The 21,982-nt window shown below is 49.7% G+C and overlaps 1 long non-coding RNA gene across 2 annotated transcripts; it reads right to left on the bottom strand.

The window, feature by feature from the left end:
- Positions 1-3,900: 3,900 nt before the first annotated feature.
- On the bottom strand, positions 3,901-20,003 carry LOC308606023. Of its 2 annotated transcripts, none has more exons than XR_014013760.1 (3): positions 19,924-20,003; positions 10,579-10,674; positions 3,901-4,104 (listed from the first exon to the last, which is right to left on the bottom strand). It is a non-coding gene; the product is annotated as an uncharacterized lncRNA (long non-coding RNA). The 2 variants fall into 2 exon arrangements; XR_014013761.1 differs by lacking the exon at positions 19,924-20,003 and adding an exon at positions 16,557-16,719.
- Positions 20,004-21,982: the final 1,979 nt, after the last annotated feature.

Here is a 21,982-nt window from a genome sequence, read left to right as displayed (position 1 = left end):
CTCTGGGAAGAGTGGGGAAGACACCCTGCTGTCCACAAGACCATGTGACCTTGGACAACACCAAGTTTAAAGCCTGACTCAGGTCCTCATACTGTGCAAAGTGAATATGACACATGTCCTGTCTCCCCAGCATCCTGGGATCCACAGTTCTTTCCCAGGTAGTGGTCACCTTCTACTGTTCCACAGGTCTCTCTAGACACACCTACTAGTGAGGGAAACCCCTTTCATTAATGTCTTATTGACTCATTACCATTCAGTAACTTGATGTTCAGATGAAGGTGGGGAGGGGTATGTTAGCCTTGTCAAGAGTGAGCCCGCCAGACAGAGAATAATAACCCAGCTCTGCTCTGACCTGCTGTGTGACATCAGCAAAGTGACTTAACCCTTCTGTGCCTTAACGCTCTCATCTGAACAAACGGGGGCAACGTTAGTAACTGCCTCATCAAGCTGTAGAAAGGAGTAAATTTAATGATGGGTGTAAATTCCGAGGACAGCACCTGACCCAGTTCTCATCTGCAAAATGGGACTAATCATAATGCCTTCTGCATCGGGCAGTTGTCAGAATTAAATTAGTGAATATATACACATAAAATATCCGGCATGTGGGAGGCATTCGGTAAATGGGAGGTCTTGTCTCTGTATATAGACGTAGCCTCTAATCTAAACACTTTTGTTTTACAAGTCCATTTGTGAACCCACAATTCGGCTCGCATTCCGTAACTCCTCCTGGGCTGACTTCTTCAGCTCTTCCTCCCGGGCAGGCTGGCAGCCATTTTCATCTCTTCCTTGCAGTGTTATATCTCTTGAGATGATCCAATCGTTTGAACACAAAACCAAAAGCAAAATAAGCCGCCACACGCGGCAGGGGATCCTAGGAAACCACAGGAGGGCGATTTTCACAAGCCGAGGAGGGCGAGTCCTTTGGTGTTTCTTTGCCTTGCCCAGGCGCTTAGAAGGAGCTTCCCAGGGCTGGCCGTCCAGCCATAGTGAACTCAGGGGCCTTGGGAATGAATAAAACTCTTCATTTCTGCCCTCCCCCCACCCCAGCACCAAGACCACGCCTGTTGATCAAGGGGAGGCTCCGCCCCTCTCCCGGGGACAAAGGGACCAGACTGGGGAGCAGCTTTTCCTAAATTCATGCGTTTCATAGTCCGCCTTATAAAGTGTAAGGAACATTTCTTTAAATGCTGTGGCTAAATATAGCAGGGGCTGGGTCAGCTAGAACATTTTTAGAAAGCACATTACAAATCAGGAATGTTTTAGAGAAATAAATAAACTTTCCCACATTTTTGGACTTTGTGTCGGCTCTGCAGGCTCCATCTTGAGAGCATGATGTGAGGTGGGGGGGACGAATAATCCATGTTGGGCTCTTGCGGGTGCCCGGAGCACCCTGCAAGTGGCTGCTCCTTCCCTTCCTTGGGCATGGGGCTCTAGGACAGGGGTGGGGCGGGCATGGGAGAAACTGTTGGGCTAGGGACAGCTCCGTGTCTGAATAAGGGCCACTCAGTGACATAAGGAAGATGGGATTAAGGAGAAATACATCTCTTTCCAGTGCGTTTCATTTCTTGTCTCTGCTGTCTGTTCCAGGGGTTCACTGGCCTTCCACATGGGGCGAGAACAAACCCAGGGGGCCGTGTGCCCACTCCTCTGTTGCAGGATGACCTCTCGGTGCTTGTGTCCTGTTCCCAAGGGCTCCCATTCCATTGGCCTCTGGTGGGACCAGATGGCGTGTTTCTAAAAGCTCCTCAGGGGAGTCTGCTCTGCAGCCAGGGTTGCGCGCCACCGTAGCGCGGTACCAACGCCATCAGGCGGGTCTCTGGGGGTGAAGGAATCGTGCAAAGCAGGTTGTTCATCTCTTACTCTTTATTCTTATTTATCCACATTTGTACTCAATTTCCACTTGGTCAAAATAGACTCTCAGCTTCTCTCCATGAACAAAAGCATCCTTTTTCCATTTCTTCGGGGAAAGTTGCCGCCACGAAAACACTCGTAGAAGTTCTATGTGTTCACGCAAGAAGTGTGGAATATTTAGAAGAGTACTAAAAAGAGAACCACTGTGTGATCCCATGACCACCTGTAATAACCCCACCACCAGACTATATATATATCTGTATCGACTATAGATATACCATTGCTCTTAGATCTGTCTGTATATATACAAATTGTTCTTTACTCATCACTGCTGCCACCATCACCATCATCATCACCACCACCACCACCATAGAGCTTTTTGGCACACGCAGAGTGCCAGGGAGGTGCTGTAAGGCCTCTTAAGGCACAATCCTTTAATTGCTGACAGCCTGGCCACACAAAGATGAGCTGAAGATAGATCTCTTTGTTTATTTATTAACACCTTTTATTTTGAAATAATTATAGATTCATGTGAAGGTGCAAAGAAATGCACAGGGAGGTGAAAAAGACTTGTTTTGTGCAAAAATTTTTATAGCCCTTTTCTCATTTAAATTTAACCACCTATGGCATCACCATGATCTCCATTTACACAGACACAGACACAGACACGTACACACACACACACACACACTCTCTCTCTCTCTCTCTCTCTCTCTCTCTCTCTCTCAGAGAGACAGGTGTCTTGTCCTAAGGCATCTGGCAAGTCAGGCTCAGAGTTAATCTGGAGCCCATGGCCAGCACTAAGATTCTTTCTGACCCCCTGCCATGAGGTCGGGACCAAGGATGGGGACAGAGACTCCCACCACATGACCACTGGTCCACAGACCCAATCCGCACCCTCGCTGTCCCCTCCCTCCCCATCACGGGGGAGCCACGCCAGCACCTAAGATCCATTCTTTTATTGGCTTTCATGCTTCCAGCAGTTACGGGTAGAGCTGTGAGTGAGAACTCGACTTTTGCCGTCTGTTTGGACGAGTGGATCTCTACCTGCACTAAGCACCGGAATCCCCAGGGGGTCTTTTAAAAAATGCTGACGGCCGGGTCACAGCCCCAGATGGTATTTTAGGATGACCTCCCCCACCCCCCGCAATAATCCTAGAGTGCAGCTGGCGTCGGGAAGCAGTGGTTTTGGTATCAGTAAGGGAAGGCTTAAGGTCAAGTGCCTGGATTATTCAGAAAAACCTCTGGGCAAGAAGAAACAGAGAAGTGGGTTTCGGGTTGAATGAGGCAGCCCAGCTGCTGACATTCATCAGGGCTCACGGCCTCCCCGCCTCCTTGCACACCGTCTGGGGAGAAGGTACTGAGCACATCACCTCTTTGAATCATTCCAGCAACCCTGTGAGGCTGCCTCGAGTCTCCCAACTTGATGGAGGACAAATCAAGGCTGGGTGAGTGCATAACACACAGGCAGGGAGAACCCGAGTCAAACATTCAGGCCATTTGTTCCTAAAGCTCCGGCTCTCTTTCACAACATCTTCGCTGCACAAGCTAGTGTTTCACAAATATCCACCCACGTTCAGCTTGGGGTAAAGGAAGCACATGCATTTAAGGATATGCACAAACGAGTAAAAGAGTTTGTTTTCCCATGATCAGGAACTTGTTCCAAGTGCCTCGGTCATCAGAATAGCTTGTCATTCTCCATCCATCAAATAGTCATTAAGCGCCAAGCCTGCGACACACCTTAGCCATATACAAATGGACCAGACCCCGGTCCTGTCCTCGAGGGCCTTATATTCAGGTGGGGAAAACTAGCAAAGCAAATTGACAGGCACCAGCGGATGCACTGTTGACATTTATGGTTACTCAAAATCTTTTAAACGCTCTCCATTTCCTGAGAGATTCCCATTCTTTCAAGCCAGTCTTTCAAATACAAGAAGAAAAGAAAGAACCCCCCGCTCGTCTCTGTGTGCTAGGATGGGGCCCACCACCAGACATAAAGGTGTGACCTTGGGGGCCAGGTGGGCAGGGAGGAGGGCATAGTGTACCTGCTTTGATGCTGCGGACCACGAGAGTGGTCCTGGGACCTGGAGCCGTGAGAGCCGCCCAGGATTTGAAGTCGTTGGATCCTACTGGAGGTGGTCGCTTCCGTGGTGGCCAGCCCTGCAGTACTGGCAGGGATTCACTCCTGGGAGCTCAGCTTGGAATCCACTTTGCAAAGATCCTGTGAGCTACTTGCAAATTCTTTCTGTGTAACTGAACGAGAGTTTGCAGTAAAAACTTAAGCTACCCAAAAAGTAATAAGACCTATGAGGGGCTACTTATCATTTTAGTATTTGCTGAGTACTCGGTCTCTGCTGGGGACTAGTCTAAGGATAATACTTGGCATGTATTATTATTACTCACTCACTTCTCCCCAGCCCCTGTGAGTTCGGGACGGCAGTTTTCCCTCCTTCACAGGTGGGGCAGCCGGTTTAGAGAGCTCAGTCACTTCCCAACTCGTAACCCACACGTGGCAGAGCAGGGTTTGGATTCAGGCTCTCCGGCTCTGAAGCAGCTGTCAAGCTCTGTCCTGAGGCCTTTATGTGCACAATCTCTTTCATTTTGAAATGAACCTGGGAGCTGGGGATTGCTGTGTCCAGTTCACCAGCGGCATTTTACTAGTGCGCTCCCCAGGTGGCAAAGCGAGTCCTGGGCAAAGTATCAGACCCAAGCACACCTGTCTTTAAAGCTCGTAGCTGCTCTTCAGTATCACCTGACCGGGTGTGAAAGTAGTGGGCCTACAGGGCAAACACCCCCTCACCTCTTAAAGTGAAGGACACAGGCAGGGAACACACCGCCTATCAAACAGCATCCTATACGAGGTTCTCAGTCAGGTCTGCACATCAGAACCATCCAGGGAGCTTAACAAAATGTGCTTCCCAGACTCCACTCCCAGAGATGCTAGGGCATTGGGCTTGGGTGGGTTGCTTGACCACCTGGTGATTCTAATGTGGAATAACCATTGACCTCATCTGGTCCAGCATTGGTCTAGGAGGCTGGTTCTCAACTGGGGGCAATCTTACCCCCTGGGGCATCTGGCAATGTCTGGAGACAGTCTGGGTTGTCATAACCAGGGGAGGGGTGCTAATGGCACCTAGTGTGCTGAGGGATGCTGTTGGACAGCCTACAAAGCACAGAACTGCCCCTCACAATGGAGAATTATCCGACTCTATAGCCCTGAGGTTTGAGAAACCCCGTATATTCCCTTTGCGAGATCTCCACACCCAAAGAACAGAGCTAGTGGCGTAGACACATTTCCATCTTCTTCCCATCTCTCTGGGATTTTCAAGCTAAAGGGCCATAGAGTGTTTCTTGATCAGGGATGTATATTTGGATCTTCTAGACCAGTGAGCCAAAAAAGAATAACTTAACAATTTTAGTAGCCACCTTAAAAAAGAAACATGGAAAGGGAACAGGTAAAGTTCATTTTAGCGAATCTATTTTACTTAACCCCACCTATCCAAGACTTTATCCTTTCAGTGTGAACTTCATATAAAACTTAACGACATGCTTTACATCCTTTGGGCACCAAGTCTTGGGAATCCGGTGTGTATCCTGCGCTAATGGCACATCTTAACTGAGATGAGCTGCGTTTCTTGAACTCAAGAGCGACGCGTACGTACGTAGCCGCAGCCCCGCTGGACGGCACAGCTTCAGATTCTCTTTGGTTGCCCTTTCACACACTTTTATAGAATTCTGCAGCTCTATAGATTACTTATCCCAACTGCAATTAGGTCATTATTTACCCAATGATGAGTTCCGCATCTGTCCCTCCCCACGATGCGATGTGCTCCATGAGGGCAAAGGTTACGTCATTTTCTGTTCTGCCCCTTTTTTCCTATCTGTCCAGCCTAGTGCCTGCCACTTAGCAGGCGTCCAGAAAAATGTCTGTTAACGGGACTGCACTTTTTCCACGCCTGACTCTCCTGCCAGAGCAGGCGTCCCTCAGCTTGCTGTCACCCAGTGCTTTGTGCATAGCACACAGTGTATTTGTAGGACAATCATGTGAAGGCACTTGTCCGGCTCCTGGTGCTTCTTTCCATACAGACTGTTCACTCCTCCTCTACTCGCTCAGCCCAGGACGGGCGGCTTATCGGACGGGTAAACGTGCGTAGAGCTAGGCAGGCACCCGGGGCCCCAGCCTGGCTTTTTTCCCTGGGAGTGAGCTGCCCTCTATTTGGCTCTCAAGGGTCTGCCCACTCCCCACCCCAACTATGGGGTGGAGGCTTCTTGAGTCCAGAGGGGCCACTGACTAGCGGGCAAGTCTGTTGCTCACCACGGATACAATCCACAGTCTCCAGCTGAGCTTTCAAAATAAATGTTTTTGACTTCTCTCGGCCCAATCCTGTCATTTCCCAAAGGGTTCAGAATTCAGGCAATCTCCTGGTTTTCCTGGCGAGGACCCCACCGAGGAGCAGGGAGGGGAAGTGAATTCCCCAGGGCACAGAGTTACAGAGTGGAGGGTCCCGTGGGGACGCCCGGCTCCCAGTCTGGAGGGCAGGGGGGCTTAGGCTGCAGCTCATGAGAAAAATGCCTGTCTCGACTCTGGACGCGCCTCTGTAGGCAAAGACCTCCCCGAAGAATCAAAGAGGAGGGCGGTCTTTACAGCACTGTGCACCAGACCCAGGGGTTCCATATTTAATCTCCGCGACTTCCCAGAGGGGCAGGGAGAACGTTCAAGCTGCAGGCGTGACCTCTGGATTTATGGGTTGGCGAGTGAGTCGTATCCCAGTCCCCTCTGGCGAGAGGATGCTCCTTGGAAGCTGGAGTTGTGTGGGTGGGGGCGGGGAGGGCTAGGATCAAGGAGGCGGAGTGGCAGCTGGGGACTGTGAGAAACAGGAAGAGCCCTTCGAGCTCCATTAAGAGCAAGCGGTTGTCTTTCCCAGCAACAGAAATTCTCCACGGGCCCCATAATTCATACCGTAGAGCCGAGCCTGAAATCAGCTCCAAGAAGCTGCACTCGGTACGACCACATGATTAGGACGTGCGTGTGTGCAGTTGCGTGTGCGTGGTTGCGTGTGCGTGGGGACGTGTGGCCAAGTTGGAAGGCAGAAAGAGACTTTGGGGGGATCAAGAATCTCCATCACTGACTCTCCCTCTGTCCCCAGATTGCGGGGATCCCCACCAGCATCCAGCACAGCTTCATGAGGATCATAAGGGTCCCTTCAGTGTCTCCAAGTGCTTCCCAGGACTTTGTTTTCATTAGCAAAGCAATATGTAATAATAGTTGTTAAAATAATTGTATTTCTGTTTTTACATCTGTAAAGATTAAGTTAAACAGTGTGAAGCCCATTAAAGTATTTCATGACACGCTGCCGTGAACTGGCCTTCATTCCCTCTGCTACTATTATTCCAGAGTAAACTTCAGAGATCGGGCGGCTGCCACGGAGGGTTATTTATAGCGGCTCATTCATCAATAAAAAACTTCAAAAGGAATCTGTTACTCTTCTATTGGGAAGCCAAAGAAAACTCACATAAAGACAGCCCTGTTAAGAAACAAAGCGGAGCGACCGCAGGACATTTAGTTAAGTAAAATCCTGATTTCTAACAAATACCATGTCGCAAAAAGAGATTGCTGGCAACGTGAATCCATTTAAGCAACTGGGTTCCCATTGGATAGTTAAAATAAGCTGTTAAACAGTTGTATTTACGTTGGCTTCAAAGGCCCTGAGTCTCCTCTTTGGGTTTTAAAAGCGTAAGAGGTCTGTGATCCTGACATAGCGAAGCAAGCCTTTTTTTTCATCTTAAGAAAGCGCAGGGGACGGACACATCCCTGCGCCTATGGGTTATGGTTTGATCTATGGTTTTCTTGGCTCTTGGTGTGAAACTGGACTGGGGATTGGAATAGAGTCTCCCATGGTGGGAAGACCATTTATTGAGCACTTACTGTGTTCCTGGTACCGTCCCATCGAAGCAGGTGTTACTGGCTCCATTTTGCAGATGGGAAAACCACGGTTGAGGGAGGTTGAGCCCATTACCCAGCACGCTGGGCCATCTGTAGGATGCCGTCTTTGGTGGCATCTTAGAATTGTAGCGATTGGTTCAGTACTGGATCTTGAAGCGTGATGAGATGCAGCCGTGTGCACGTTCACGAGCGAAACGACCATGAAGGCCAACCCCAAAATGTCAGTGGAGACACGCAGACAACCGGAGCCCCAGCATTTCGTTGTTTCTGGGCCTTGACACCAGACAAGTTCTGGGAGGCATGATGCTGGGTTGTAGAAAGGAAACTGCCTTTGAAGGACTCTGTTATGGAGACATCTTGTCCTTCTGGAGCTGGAGGCTGGAGGGTGGGTGACGACACAGTCCAGAGCCTCCATAATTGTCGGGCAGCTAGCAAGTGCTGGGAACTCTGCCAAGCGAGAGCAGCAGAGGCCTCTGTCATTTATTTTTTCCAGCCTCGTGATGTAAATACCAACAACAGACCCATTTTAAAGATGAGGGGATTGAGGTTCAGTAAACGAATTTGCTCACGGCTACCCAGCTGGGAGGACACAGAGCAGGGCTTGGCCTCTGTGCTGGAGGTCAGGGTGGCTGCGGCCTCTCCTTGGCTAACATGAGTGGGAGGCTTTGGATTCAGACAGGCCCGTGGTGACTGGTCATGCAGCTTGTCCACTGCTCAGATCTGGCCGAGGGGCCGAGCTAAGGCTGAACATCCAGCCCATGCATCTTGGAGGAGAGGCTCCTTCTGGGGTCCAGATGGCCCGGGAACCAGGCCTATCTGGACTGGAAATCCGGCTTTGCTCCCTGTTAGCAAGTTATTCAGCCTCTTGGAGCCTCAGATTTCTCATCCCTCCAATGGGGTAATGACATCAGGGCGGTGGTGAGGATGGAGCAGGGTGAGGTCATTTATCTGCAGGGACCGGCACAGCGTAACAACCACAACAGTGGGCATTGACTGCACGCGTCCCCTGGGCCAAACCAACGCCGACAGCCTTCGTGTAGAAACTCATGCAGTTCCTCCAACCACAGGCTCAGATGGGAGCTATGAGCATCCTCGTTTTATAGACGAGCCAGCTGGGCCACAGAGGGGTTCGGTAGCTAACTCACCATTGCACGGCTCTACGTGGGATGCAGGCCGGCCCTGAGTCCGTTCTCTCACCGCTCTTCCCATCCATCTCTTTAGCAGGTCCTCCATGAATATGATGGATTAGGCGCCACCCCATAGATAGCACTGACATGCATGCCGAGGACTGGTGCTTATTCTAGGAATGTGGGGCCACCGATGCATTTTTGCACCCCTCTCAGGACTCCATCCACAAGGATTCTCATCGTTAGCTGTGCTCTAGAATGTTTTCTGGTTGTGCAACATGTGATCTGAGATGCGACCTGTGTGTGGCCTGGGAATCGGGAAGCTTGGTGCCCACCTCCCTGCATTGCTGCTGTGTATCCCGACACGTGACCCCAGGGGGCCCTGTGCCCTCAGCACTCAGTTTCCTCACCTGTAACAAAAAGGAGTTGCCTCCAGGGCTGGCTGAGGGCTGCTCCATTGTCACCCGCTTGGGGTGTCCACATTTGAGCACAGAGGGGCCCCTGAGTACATGCCTGACCACAGGCCTCCCTCTAGAGGGACTTAAAGAACACGTGCTTGGTTTCTGTCCAGAGCCTGAGGGAGGAGCCCCATCTCGGACACAGAGCTGTGACTACATTACTTTCTTTTGCTGAGCGCCCTTTGGGTTCCCCATAGATGTCTACAGGGGGGGGTTTGGAGGAAGTCTCTAATTGGGGGTGGGGACCTGAACAGAATGCAAATGCTGCCTTTTGCAATTCCCCTTAATTTCCTTTAAGGCAGTTATCAAGAAGAACGGCGGCTACAAAGACCAGAACCCCTTTATGGCACCGTGAGCCGGAGCTTCAGCTCACAGCTTTCCGGTGTGTGGAGGGGAGGCCTGTCCTCGTTGGATGGAGGAGAAGCTAACAGCCACCCTGGCGTGGCGTCCCCAACTTGTTCAGCAGATCCTTTCCCAAGATCCGCTGTTAGCATTGGATGAATTCAGCTGCATTTTGGATTTGCCAACCATCTCACACTGTTTTTAAAATGCTTGGGGTTTGATAAAACTGAAAAAGATATTTGCCAAGCTCCATTCCCCTTCATTTTTTAAACCCATGTGGATTTTAAGGGGAATTTAATCCATATGTTTCTGATTCATTTGCTCTTAACTCATCAAAACCTTGTTTCAAAAAAGCTATTTGATGTCCAAGGAGCTTTTGGAGTTGGGTTTTAAATCTTTTAAAGTCCTCCCTTCCTGGCTTTGAAATGAGATGTTGCCGTTTGCCAAGCATAAATGAGCTCCCTAGCTGAAAAAAGGTTCATGTTTGGTTCACAATTAGAGAACTGTGAATTCTCAGTGGGCTGTGAAATGGGCAAAACCTGCTTCCTTTGAAGACCGGTCAGGACCCCCTCCCCTAAAGCCAGGACCAGGGTCCCACCGCCTCTGTGTCCAGGAGTCATGCCATGGGCTGGGTGAGGGACGAGAATGGTGGATCCTTTTGCTTTAGCACCTTGATTCTATCCGCCCAGAGAACGGCAGCCTGGAAGATGTTCTGAGGACTGGGCTCCACACAGTTTAGGAGAATATAACTTAGGAGGGACTTACATGTTTATAAAGCCTGATTTACTTTAAACTTTTTATAATGGAACCTTTAAAACATATACAAGAATAGAGAATGTCCTCATGTACTACTCACCAAGCTTCAGCCCTCATCAGCTCAGTATCAACCTTGACTTTGAGATGAATCCTGGATTTTCTATCATTTCATTCTTCTATAGTTCTGTCCGTATCTCTAGAACATAAGGAAAGACTCTTTAAAAGTCCACAATACCCTGATCACAAATTGGCAATACATTCCTAAATGTCATAAAAATCCTGATTAATTTCCCCCTATTTTCTCATAAGTTATAAAAATTGGGTTCTTTGAATCAGGATCTAAACGAAGCCATACGTTGCATTTGGTGGCTTTTAGTCCTTTGGTTTCTCGCTTCTTTTTTTCTGTGGGCGATTTATTTGTGGAAGAAATAGGTCATTTATCATGTGGCATTTCCCACATTTTGGATTTTTCTGATTACATTCTTGTATTTAACAAGTTTATCTTCCCCTAAAAATGCAATTGCTTAAGGTTTATGTTTTTGAAAAACTTCAGAGTCAATTCTAGTAGAATATTTTACATTTTGATAGGCTTAATATTTCCTTTTTTGTACCCTGAAATATCCCTTTGGCCCTATATTTAACTCCATTCTCTGAGTATTACTCCCCCCCATCTCTCTCTCTCTCTCTCTCTCTCTCTCTCTCTCTCTCTCACACACACACACACACACACACACGTACATTTTTGTTTTACTTATTTGGTGCCACAGTTACAAGACATCAAATGCTGCAGGGGCAGGACCCTGTTCCATTATGTACTAAGACCCGGAAGGAATAAGGGTGCAGGAGAAAGCAGAGATATCCTGAAAATGAACACACAACCATAATAAACATGCTTTTCCAAATTTGATTTTGAGTGTTAACATGTCATGAGTCACCCAGTGAGAAAGGTTTCCCCCTTTCCATTCTCCTCCGCGCCATTTGATGGCATCAAGGAGAGCCTCAGTTGCTGGGGCCGTGGTCTTTCTTCCCTCTAACACCTGCCAATCTTCTCATGTGAGGTAGGCAGATCAAGGCCTGGGGTGGAGCCGTGGCCAGGTAACAATATCTAGCTAGGGCTGAACAGCATTGCTTTGATTTTCTTGTACCTGCTTTTGTTTACAATCTACATATCAAGAGATATGGATTGTCCATCGTCAGCCATACTTCAAAGTTTACTTTTAAAGTGAAAAGTGAGAGTCGACTTAAAGGAAAACATTAATGAAATCGTGCAACAGTGGTCTGTGCTTTGGTAAGCCTCACACTCCCGGTGCTGGCTGATGTTTGGCAGAAGTGCAGGAGAAGAGGGAGATCTGGGGGAGGCAGCGAGAAATTCTGGGTCCTTTTCCTCCTCTTCTTCGTAATCTAACCAGTAAATGCAGGCAGTCACTTAACCTCCCTGCAGGCTGTCTCCCCCGTGGAGTGGGACGTAATCCCTGCCCCGAACCCTGGCCTCACCTCCCAGGGTTCTGGCGGAGGAACAAAGAGATGAGGAAAGTGATGCCTTGTAAACAATAATTATTACGCATAATTTATTCGTCTATTTCGCACCCCTCCAGACACCAGTTCTCCTCTCTTCTCCTCTCCCCCTTCTTCAATAGTCTTTACCCTCTTTTCTTTTTCTTTTCTTTTTTTTTTTTTTTTGCGGTACGTGGGCCTCTCACTGTTGTGGCCTCTCCCGTTGCGGAGCACAGGCTCCGGACGCACAAGCTCAGCGGCCATGGCTCACGGGCCTAGCCGCTCCGCGACATGTGGGATTTTCCCGGACCGGGACACGAACCCGCGTCTCCTGCGTTGGCAGGCGGACTCCCAACCACTGCGCCACCAAGGAAGTCCTACCCTTTTTTCTTGACGCCCCCATTCACTCACCGTCCTTCTGGAACTATAACAGGAGGAAAAGCAGGTGGTTGGGTAGAGACTAAAAAAAAACCCCACAAATCCTTGCCTGAAGGACCAGAAATAATTGGGGCTGGCGGCCCAGGATTCCTCCAGTAGTTACGTCTGCATCAGACTCCACCCCTGGGCCACAGTGATTGGGCCCAGCTTCGGACATGTGACTCCTGTTGGGCCAATCAGAGTCTACCACAGGGTTTTTCCTCACTGGAGCGGGGAAGCGTGTGCTCTTTCTCTGAGAAAGATGGGAGCCTGGAAGGTGCCTGCAGGTGTGGTTTCCACCTTTGGTGGGTGGACAGAGCTGACCCGAAAGTCACCCAGTGAGAAGGCTTCCCCCTTTTCAGTTCTCTCCCACACCATCCGACTGTATCAAGGAGGAGAAAGTCAGTTTGGTGGGTTTTTTTTTCTTGGAATAAAAAAGAGAAAATGTCGGGGGTGGGAGGGGAGAACAGCCTTTGAGTCTCTGAGGCTCACTCTGCCCCAGATATTTGATTAGAGGAACCGAAAAATTCTTAAGCCAATTTGCTTAAGCCAGAGTGTGTTGTGTTTTTGTCACCTTCAACCAAAAGAGTCCTAATGAAACACATCTGCTAAAATTACATTTAAAAGCACACATTGGACAAACAGGATGTCTGCAAACAGATTAGGGACTGGTCTAATCGCTTTGCGATGGCCAACCTGAATTGCTTCAGAGGGAGAAGTTCTAGTCCTAGACCAGGTATCTGAATCCAAGCGTCCTCAGCGTCACTGTTGCTGACAGCTGGCTTCCTGTGATAGACTTCCAGCTAGCACCTTTCATTTTGATAACCTTACCGAGTATTTTCATATTTACCCCTTTTTCTCAGCACGTCCCTTTGATATGGTCCAGAATGATGGATTGATTGATGATTGATTAATTTGACCAAGCAATGTTTGCTGGGCACCTACAATGAGCTAGGCACCCCGGTGGAATGGCAAAGATGTAAGATGGAGTTTCTGTAGCCAAGCAGGTGATACTCAAGAAGCATCCATTTGATAAAGAAATGGAGGCACTGAGCAAGGTTAAGTGACCTACTCCAGGAGTCTTAGGTCTTTCGGATGGAAACGGGACCTTTTAACTTCCCAGCCCGGGCCCCTGCACCGCAGCCTGCTGCCTGTTTCACAGTGTTTGAAAGAGGCTCACTCTCTTTCCACCACTCAGCTGTGCCAGCGGTGTCTCTGGGCCCCTGTGCTCCCGACTGGGGAGTGAAGGATTGCATACAGAGGCCTCAGACTTGCAGCCGATGGCTGGGGGCATGAGAGCTTGGCCGTTTTCTTTGGTTCAAAGAAACATATTTTAAAACACACTGTATCTCACAGATCTTATCCTTGATAGCAATATCAGCAGCCTAGTGCCTATGGCCTTACACCTGGCCCATGTCAGTGACTCTTATTATCTTCCTGGCCCTTGTAGACTTTTGAGTTTGCATCACAAAGTGGTCTCTTAGGTAGTTTCCAGTCTTGATTTTTTTTTTCAGTCTTGATATTTTTATGACTATATCTTACTCTTAAAATATATATATATATATATACATATATATATATATACACAATATCCATAACATTTTAGACATGTGGACACTCTTTTGATCACCTCTCAGGTTATGATTTGGAATATTTCCGTCACCCAGTAAGTTCCCTTGTGCCCTTTCCTAGTCAATACCCCCCACCCTAGAGATAACTGCCCCTTTGACTTCCATCACCATCAGTTAGTTTTATCTGTTCTCGACTGCTGTATAAATTGATTCAAACAGCATGTGCTCTTGTGTCTGCCTTCCTTCCCTCGGTGCTATGATGGAGACTCATCCACGTGGTTGTTTGTGGCAGTGGTTGGTCCGTTTTCACTGCTGTGTAATATTCCCCTAGATGAAGAAACCACGACCTCTTCGTTCTACTGCTTGGGGGGGGCTTGGGTTGTCTGAAGTCCTTGAGTGTTGGCAGTAACCGTGAGGGCTCTTGCGCATATGCCTCCTTGTAGAACACAATCCTAGATTCCACTGGGGATATACTCAGGGAAGGAAACTGCCTGGTCATGGGCTGTGTGCCCTCTGAGCTCTGTCCTGCCGGACAGTGTCCCAGCGAGACAGAACTCTTGTTCCTCTACTTCTTACTCTTTGCAGAGGGGCTGCATTTACACACGTCTTCCTCTCCCAATATGTGGTGAGCACCTGGGACGCAGTAGGTGTTCAGCTAATGCGGTTCCTTTTTGGAGAATGGACACTGATCAAATCCCCCTTCCCATCATACCACCATCACGGTCACCGCCAGCACCCTGTTCACCGTCACGAGTGACATTCGAGCACTGTCCTCTATGGACCTGATCTCTAATCTCCACGAAGCCCTGAAAGGCTGGTATCATCTTGCCCGCTTCGCAGATGATGAAGCTGGGGCCCAGCAGAGCTAATCACTCTGCCCGAAGGGTCCCCAGTGGAGCTGGGATGCACGTCTGCCCGAGGCCCATGTGCCGCCACTCTGCTGTCTCCTGCGAATGTCTCCTCCGCCTCTGGCACCCCCACAACCCACTTCCCAGGCGGCTCCCAGTGCTTGTCTGTCCCTGTGGAACAGTTTGCAGGGACCAGTGCATTTCTAGACAGTTTGGTTCCCCTGGGAGGTCTCTAGGGTCTACGGTCTGTTTATAAATGGCCCCTGGGCCTTTTCCTTTACTGGCCATTATTGACAAATAAATGGCTGACTCACAAGAGTAAAAATACACTTCTGGTTTAGAGTTGTGTAGAGTTATTAAAAGTTTGTTGTGTCTACTCAGATGGTACAGCCACTGCCCGAGGACAAGGCAGCTGATGTGACTGTAGGACAAGCACAGATAAACGTTCCCTCTCCTGACTCCTGACTCAGTCACGGCCATATGTTGTCGGTCACGGTGACAAGGCCCACGAGGCTCTAGGGGTCTGTCCCCTCTGGGGTTTGCGTGGAGCAGCAGACCACTGCATCTGGAGCCGGGAGACCTGGGTTGATGCCACAGCTCTGTCGTCTTCCGGTTCTGTGACCCTGGCCAAGTCACCTCCTTAAGCCTTTCCTCCACCCCTGTTGGGAAGTGGGAATCATATAGCTTGCCTCCCGGGGTTGGTAGGAAGTGTGAGCAAACACTATTTCAAACGAGTTGCCAAAGTGATCATTTAGAGGTAGAAAGGGTTGGCCTGATATGAGCTCGGAGAGGAGGGCTGTGGCCAGGGGCGCCCTCAGGCAGGGCTCAGGAGCTTGCCCTGGGAAGCCGTTGGATGTTCAGGCAGGGTGAGGGCGTGAGGGCAGGGCACTGGCAGCCTCTGCTGAAGCAGAGGTGGCCGCTGGCCCTGCCAGGAAGCTGCCCCGGAGGCTGGAGAAAGAGCTGTGCTTAGTCCAAAGCTTCTCCGCGGTCAGGCGCCCTTCTGCCATGAACTTCCGCAGTGCTTCAGCTCCCTCAGTGGGCAAGCATCTGATGCTTCGAAAGAGACGCAGGATTCCCTATGCAAGGAACGTAGGAAGTACTGAAGACAGGAAAAGACCGCAGATACATTTACCAGTGAGCCGGCAAATACAGGCCCGCTGCTCAGGCCTTTCCCACCCAGCATGCTTCTCCTGAGCGTCTGAGCCTCCAGCGAGCCCTGCAGGCTGCACCGCCGGCTCGGACTGGACGCACGAGAGCACTCCTCTCTGCCGCTCAGCCCTGGTCCCCAGAAGCTTACCCGCCGGGCTGTGCTCAAGGGATGGGCTTTGGCAACCGTGGTGAGACAGTATTTAACATTTCCGAGACAGAAATGGCCATCCGAAAAGGCTAAAAGGATATGTTTTAGCCCCGTCTCTAACCTTTGGAAGGATGCCCAGCTTCCGACAGTCTCTGACGCTGTTTTGGGGGAGGAAACCTTATGTTGAGGAAAAGCACATTGCTTTCCTTCAAGGTTCTATTCGCTCTTTTCGAAACTCCCATTTCAGGGACCCCAGACGCCGCGTCCCATCGTATTCTTCACTGCCTGCCAGTGGGGCATCCCCTGGACTCCCAGGTGGTCAGAGCCTAGACATCTGTTCCAGAAAGGCTTAAAGAGGAAAAAGTCTTCTAAGAAATAACTACTCCTACATACGAAACACTCATGGTTCCTTCCAAGAAAACATGCTCCCACAGTGATTTGAAAAACTTACCCAGTTAAATCCTTTTATCAGGAAGGGATTTATCCCCCAGTGACCAACTCGTAGAAAACAGACGTGTGCCATGATTCACAGAATGAACCCTGGTTTCCATCACTCGGCTCTTACAGACATTGTTGCCAACATCCCATTTAAAGTCCTACTTAGGGTTAAGACTCCACGCTCACAATGCAGGGGGCACGGGTTCAATCCCTGGTGGGGAACTAAGATCCCACAGGCTGCACGGTGGGGCCAAAAAAAAAAAGGGAAAGGGAAGAATTAAAGTCCTACTTAGAATCTTTGAATCTGAATCAGATACAAAACATGGTTTGATTTGGGAATAATAATCATCAAAAGAAACCAAGCACCATAGTATTTAAAAGGCAGTTGGTTGAATCCATTGAAAGATCAGTGCTAATGGGTTATTTATAAGAATAACTACTTATTTGTTTTTCTTTTACCATTCTTAATGGTTTTTTTGTTTGTTTGTTTGTGTGGTGTTTTTAACGATTGAAAATTGTTTCCTGGATTAGTGTCGTATTTGACATGAAAATAAACATTTTTGATTTGAACCACCAGATGACTCAAATTAGTGGAGGGAAGTGAGATTTGGCCTTGTTGGGCTCCTGGGAAATCTTGAGTCACTATCTGAATCTGGGTTTCAGTTTTTCCATTTTTAACACAAGTGAGTTGGAAGGAGTCACCCCTCTAGTGCTTCTGCAAAAGGGGCAGAGATTTACAGATGATTGCCGAGAACAGCACTGTCCAAAAGAACTTTCTGCAGCGACGGGAATGTTCTCTAATAGAATATACATGTGCGTGGTCTCCCATATGGTAGCCACCAAGCACTTATAATGTGGAGACGGCAATTGAGGAGCTGCATTTTAAATTTGCTTCAATTGTAACTCATTTACATCTAAGTGGCCACGTGGCTGGTGGCCCTGGTTCTGGGCTGTGAGGATTCAAGGAGCGAGTCTGCAAACTGGTGACCGTGACAGGGTGTCTTCCCCATGGACCACTGTTTTCTCCTCAGAAAAAGAGATGTTTGGGTAGATGAGAGCTTCTTAAAAATTTCCACCAGAGTTCCCTGTTACAGTCAGGGTCCTGTTAGGAAAACTGAAGCAATACCAGGTATTTCAAAGGGAAGGGACTGGGTGTAGGGCATTAGGGAATCAAACCTTCAGAGAGCCTGGCAGAGGGATGTCAGGAGAGGTTGTATCCAGCTTGCAGGTTTGTCACTGTGAGTGGAATTCAAAGACTCAACGGACTGGTGCTGTTGCCCAGCGGTCAGAAAACTGCAGAAAACCTTGCTGACAGGGCCGCCTTGTGGGCCCGAGCAGGGGGCTGGCAAGGGAACACAGAGGCAGCTACAAAAACGCGCATTTGCCAAATGCGTCCTCTGTGGCTGCCAGAGAAACACGGGTGGCTTCTGCCTTCCAAACCTCGTGTGAGAGCTTCTCGTCTGTGGAGAAGCGTAGTTCCCTGTCTTCCAGCCCTGTGGTACACGAGGCGGGAATCCACGTCTACTGCCCCAAAACATGTCCAGCGAGTGCTCCTAACATCACAGGAAGGTGAACAAGTGTCCCCCACCACGTCAGACACTGGAGGAGTACAGTGCAGGGTGGCCCGGCCCCAGGACAAGATCGACATTTGTTGTTTTGCCCGCTCAGTACAGGTACACCTTGTTTTGTTTTGTTTTGTTTTAAATTTATTTATTTTGGGCTGCATTGGGTCTTCGTTGCTGCGCTCAGTCTTTCTCTAGTTGCGGCGAGCGGGGACTACTCTTTGTTGTGGTGCGCGGGCTTCTCGTTGCAGTGGCTTCTCTTGTTACAGAGCACAGGCTCTAGGTGTGTGGGCTTCAGTAGTTGTGGCTCGCAGGCTCTAGAGCACAGGCTCAGTAGTTGTGGCACACGGGCTTAGTTGCTCCACGGCATGTGGGATCTTCCTAGACCAGGGCTCGAACACGTGTCCCCTGCATTGGCAGGCGAATTCTTAACCACTGCGCCACCAGGGAAGTCCCTGCACACCTTGTTTTACTGCACTTTGCTTTATCTCACTTCCAGTTTTTTACAAATTGCTGGTTTGTGGCAACCCTGCATCAGGCAAGTCCATCGGCGCCGTTTTTCCAACAGCATTTGCTTACTTCATGTCTCTGTGTCGCATTTTGGGTAATTCTCACAGTATTTCAAACGTTTTCATTGTTATTATATTTGTTATGGTGATTTGTGATCAGTGACCGTAGATGTTACTACTATGACTCGGTGAAGGTTCATGGTTAGCCTTTTTTAGCAACAACTTTTGAAAAATTAAGGTATGAACGTTGTGTTTGAGACAATGCTACTGTACACTTAATGGACCGCAGTGTAGTGTAAACATAACTTTTAGATATACTGGGAAACCAAAAAATTTCTCTGGCTGGGGTAGCTCAGGGAGATAGGATGCAAGCCTGGTACTCAGGCAGGCATTCTGCCTCCATGAGGGCAGTTCCTGCCTGAGACTAGAGCCAACGTGATCCAGTGCCATGAGGGAGGAGTGTGGGCCCCACAGGGGCGTGTATACGTCTGGGTTTGTAAACAGCCTGGCGGGGCTTCACTTGGCAGACACAATCATTTCAGAATCTTTCTGTGGCAAACAAGTTCCAGCGACTGGGCTCTTAGCTTCTTCCTTGTGTCCATGGGTCCACCAGGGTTCCTGATTGAGCATGTGTCTTCCTGCCTTGTTACTATGAGCCCACGTCCTGGCCTGATGCTCTATCTTTCCCAGGCTTGGGGCTCTGTTTGACTTTTCTCAGTCCTTCCAGGCTCTGGGCTCCTGTCCCTGAATCCAGCATCACAGAAGACCCTGCAAGGTGCACCCAAACCTCACTGCCTCCGGCGTCTGTCCTCCTACTGCTGGGTGGGCACCCTGCCCACCTGCTGGAGCTCCTGGTCCCTGGCCACCTGCTGCCCAACACCACGCTCTCCGATTCTACAGCCGCACCTGCATCACCCAGCGTCCAGCCACCGCAAGTCATTCTGCTTCCCGACCCCGGCAAACCTTCCCAGGGGCTTTGTTTGATCTGTTTCATCAGCAGCTCCCAGCTGCCATTTACTTTACTCCTTCCAGACCCGGGCCAGCCAGGCGAGTGGAGAAACTGAGCCACAGAGTCTGAATTGTCCAGAACCTTCCACGTCCCCAATAAATCTTTTACCAACAGCCACTTGGAGCCCAGACACCTCAGAAGTCATTGCAGACCGGCAGCTTCCATCAATTCCACAATAAACATTTAGCCAAGAGAAAAAGCTACCTCCAACCTCAAATGATGTGAGTGACGAGAAGCCCAGGATGTGGGCACTGAGTCCACGCTGAGCGGAAGGTCTCCCTTCCTCCCGAGTGGACCCACCTCGGCTTCAGAAGAGCCATTTCAGCTCCAGCATCACAGTGGCTCATTGTAGAAAGGGCCATCCTTGGTGTCCTCTGTACTAAAACGACAAAATGGTTTGGGTAGATTTAGGTCATTTGGGAGTTGGAGTCATGGACAGAAGCAGACCGTGGGGGTCAGGGCTTGGTCCCGGCAGGTTGGGGGACGGGTCTGGAGGGTTAGTGATGGGCTGAAATTGAGCGGGGCTTGGGCTGTTTGTGGTTGCCAGCCCCCAGAGGGGAACCAGTGGCATTGTTGGCCTGCTTTGCACGCCGGGCACAAGGAAAGGGGCAGCTGGGGGTGTTAATTTGGGGAGAGACACTGGGACATGCACTGAAACTTGAAGAGGAGATGCCAGATGCAGACCTGGAGCCGCCCTGGACACAGTGAGTCTAACTCGGGAAGCCAATAAACAGTAAGATGCTGGCGGGCGGGTTAACAAAAGCTGCCTTCGTGGTGAAGGAGGAGGAGGGAGTAGCCGACTAACGCTCCTCTCCACGCAGGACGTGGGCTCTGGAAGCCCAGGGACTCTCCTGCATGCTCCCAGCGGGATGGCGGCCGGGGCGCCCACACACCGGGCAGAGCTGCCCACCGTCGCCGCTGCACACAGCCCTGCTCACTCCCACCTTGCACGGCAACACCTCTTAGCTCGCTGCCCTCACAAGAGCTGCACCTATTCTCAGACTCCCTAACACAGCGCCGTCCAGAAGAACGGGTTGCTACAATGGAACATTCCAGAACCTCACTGTCCCAGGTGGTTGACATGTGTGGCTCTTAGAGCACTGCAATGGGGCTGGTGTAACTGAGGAACAGAATTTTCCATCTCGTCGAGCACAAACCCCTGCCTTGTTCATCGGTTTCTCTGCCCGAAGTGAGTGCCTGGAGGACAGCAAACCTGCGCTGCACGGTGATCTGGTTTTATTTTTCTCCTTCTTGCTATTTGTTGGGTCCTGGAGATCCAAGAGGTAAGTGGAAGCCACTCTCTCCTCAGCATATGTAAGTAAAATTCATGCAGGAATTCGACTGGCCAGGCCTAGCCATGGTCTACTCTGTGTACAGGACCATTTTCACACCGGAAAAATGAACAATAATTCTTCAAAATAATCAGATATCCAGTTACTGCCCAAAATTTCCCAATTGCCATATCTACATCTATCTATATTATCTGTCATCCATTTCTACCCACCCATCTCTATCATCTTTCTATCTATGATCTATCATCTATCTATATATCTATCATCTATCTGTCTATTATCTATCATCTATTTATCAATCATCTATCTATTTAGCTATGTATCTATCATCTATATATCTATCACCTATCTATCGATCTATCATCTATGTATCTATCATCTATCTATATATATCTAACAATCACCTGTCATCTATCTGTCTATCATCTATCTATCATCTATCTATCAGTCACCTATCTATCATCTATCTGTCTATCATCTACATATATCTCTGTCTCTATTGCCTGTTTATTCATCCATCTGTCTAACCCATCATCTATCTGCATCCATGCATCCGAGGCAGGGTGCGGCAGGGCCCACACACGCATGTGACATCAGGGCCTCCACTCTTCACTGCGTGGCCGACTCTCTCATCACCTGGTCAGCGACACGGACAGAATCAGGGGCCTTCCTCCCAGTCCAGTGCTGCTTTCTACCACCCACGCTAGCTCAGCCCCTGGGCCATGTCTGGCCAGCTCCCCAGCTGATAACTGTCAGCCCTGCCCTCCTGTCTCCCCGTCGGTCGCCAAGGATGCGCTCGCTGAGCGTGGAGCGTGGAGCTGGCAGCCACACAATCTGATACTACTCCGTCTCGGGCAGATTTCAGCACTTCGTCATCCTCCCAGTCCTGGCGCCAACGTGCAGCCCAGCCCACTGCCAAGCGGGGCTGTCAGGCCCCACAGTGGAGTCTCACACGCTCGGACACGGCCAGGCCATGTCGAGGCAATCCTGAGCACCCAGGCAAACACCCCAGGTCTGGTCAGACTGGATTGAGCCCGACTTCCCAGAGGCCCTCGGCCCATGTGGGC

The sequence above is a fragment of the Mesoplodon bidens genome (assembly GCF_964165515.1).
Source record: "Mesoplodon bidens genome assembly, chromosome: 18".
NCBI classification, from domain to species: domain Eukaryota; kingdom Metazoa; phylum Chordata; class Mammalia; order Artiodactyla; family Ziphiidae; genus Mesoplodon; species Mesoplodon bidens.
This window is presented reverse-complemented; position numbering and strand designations above follow the sequence as displayed.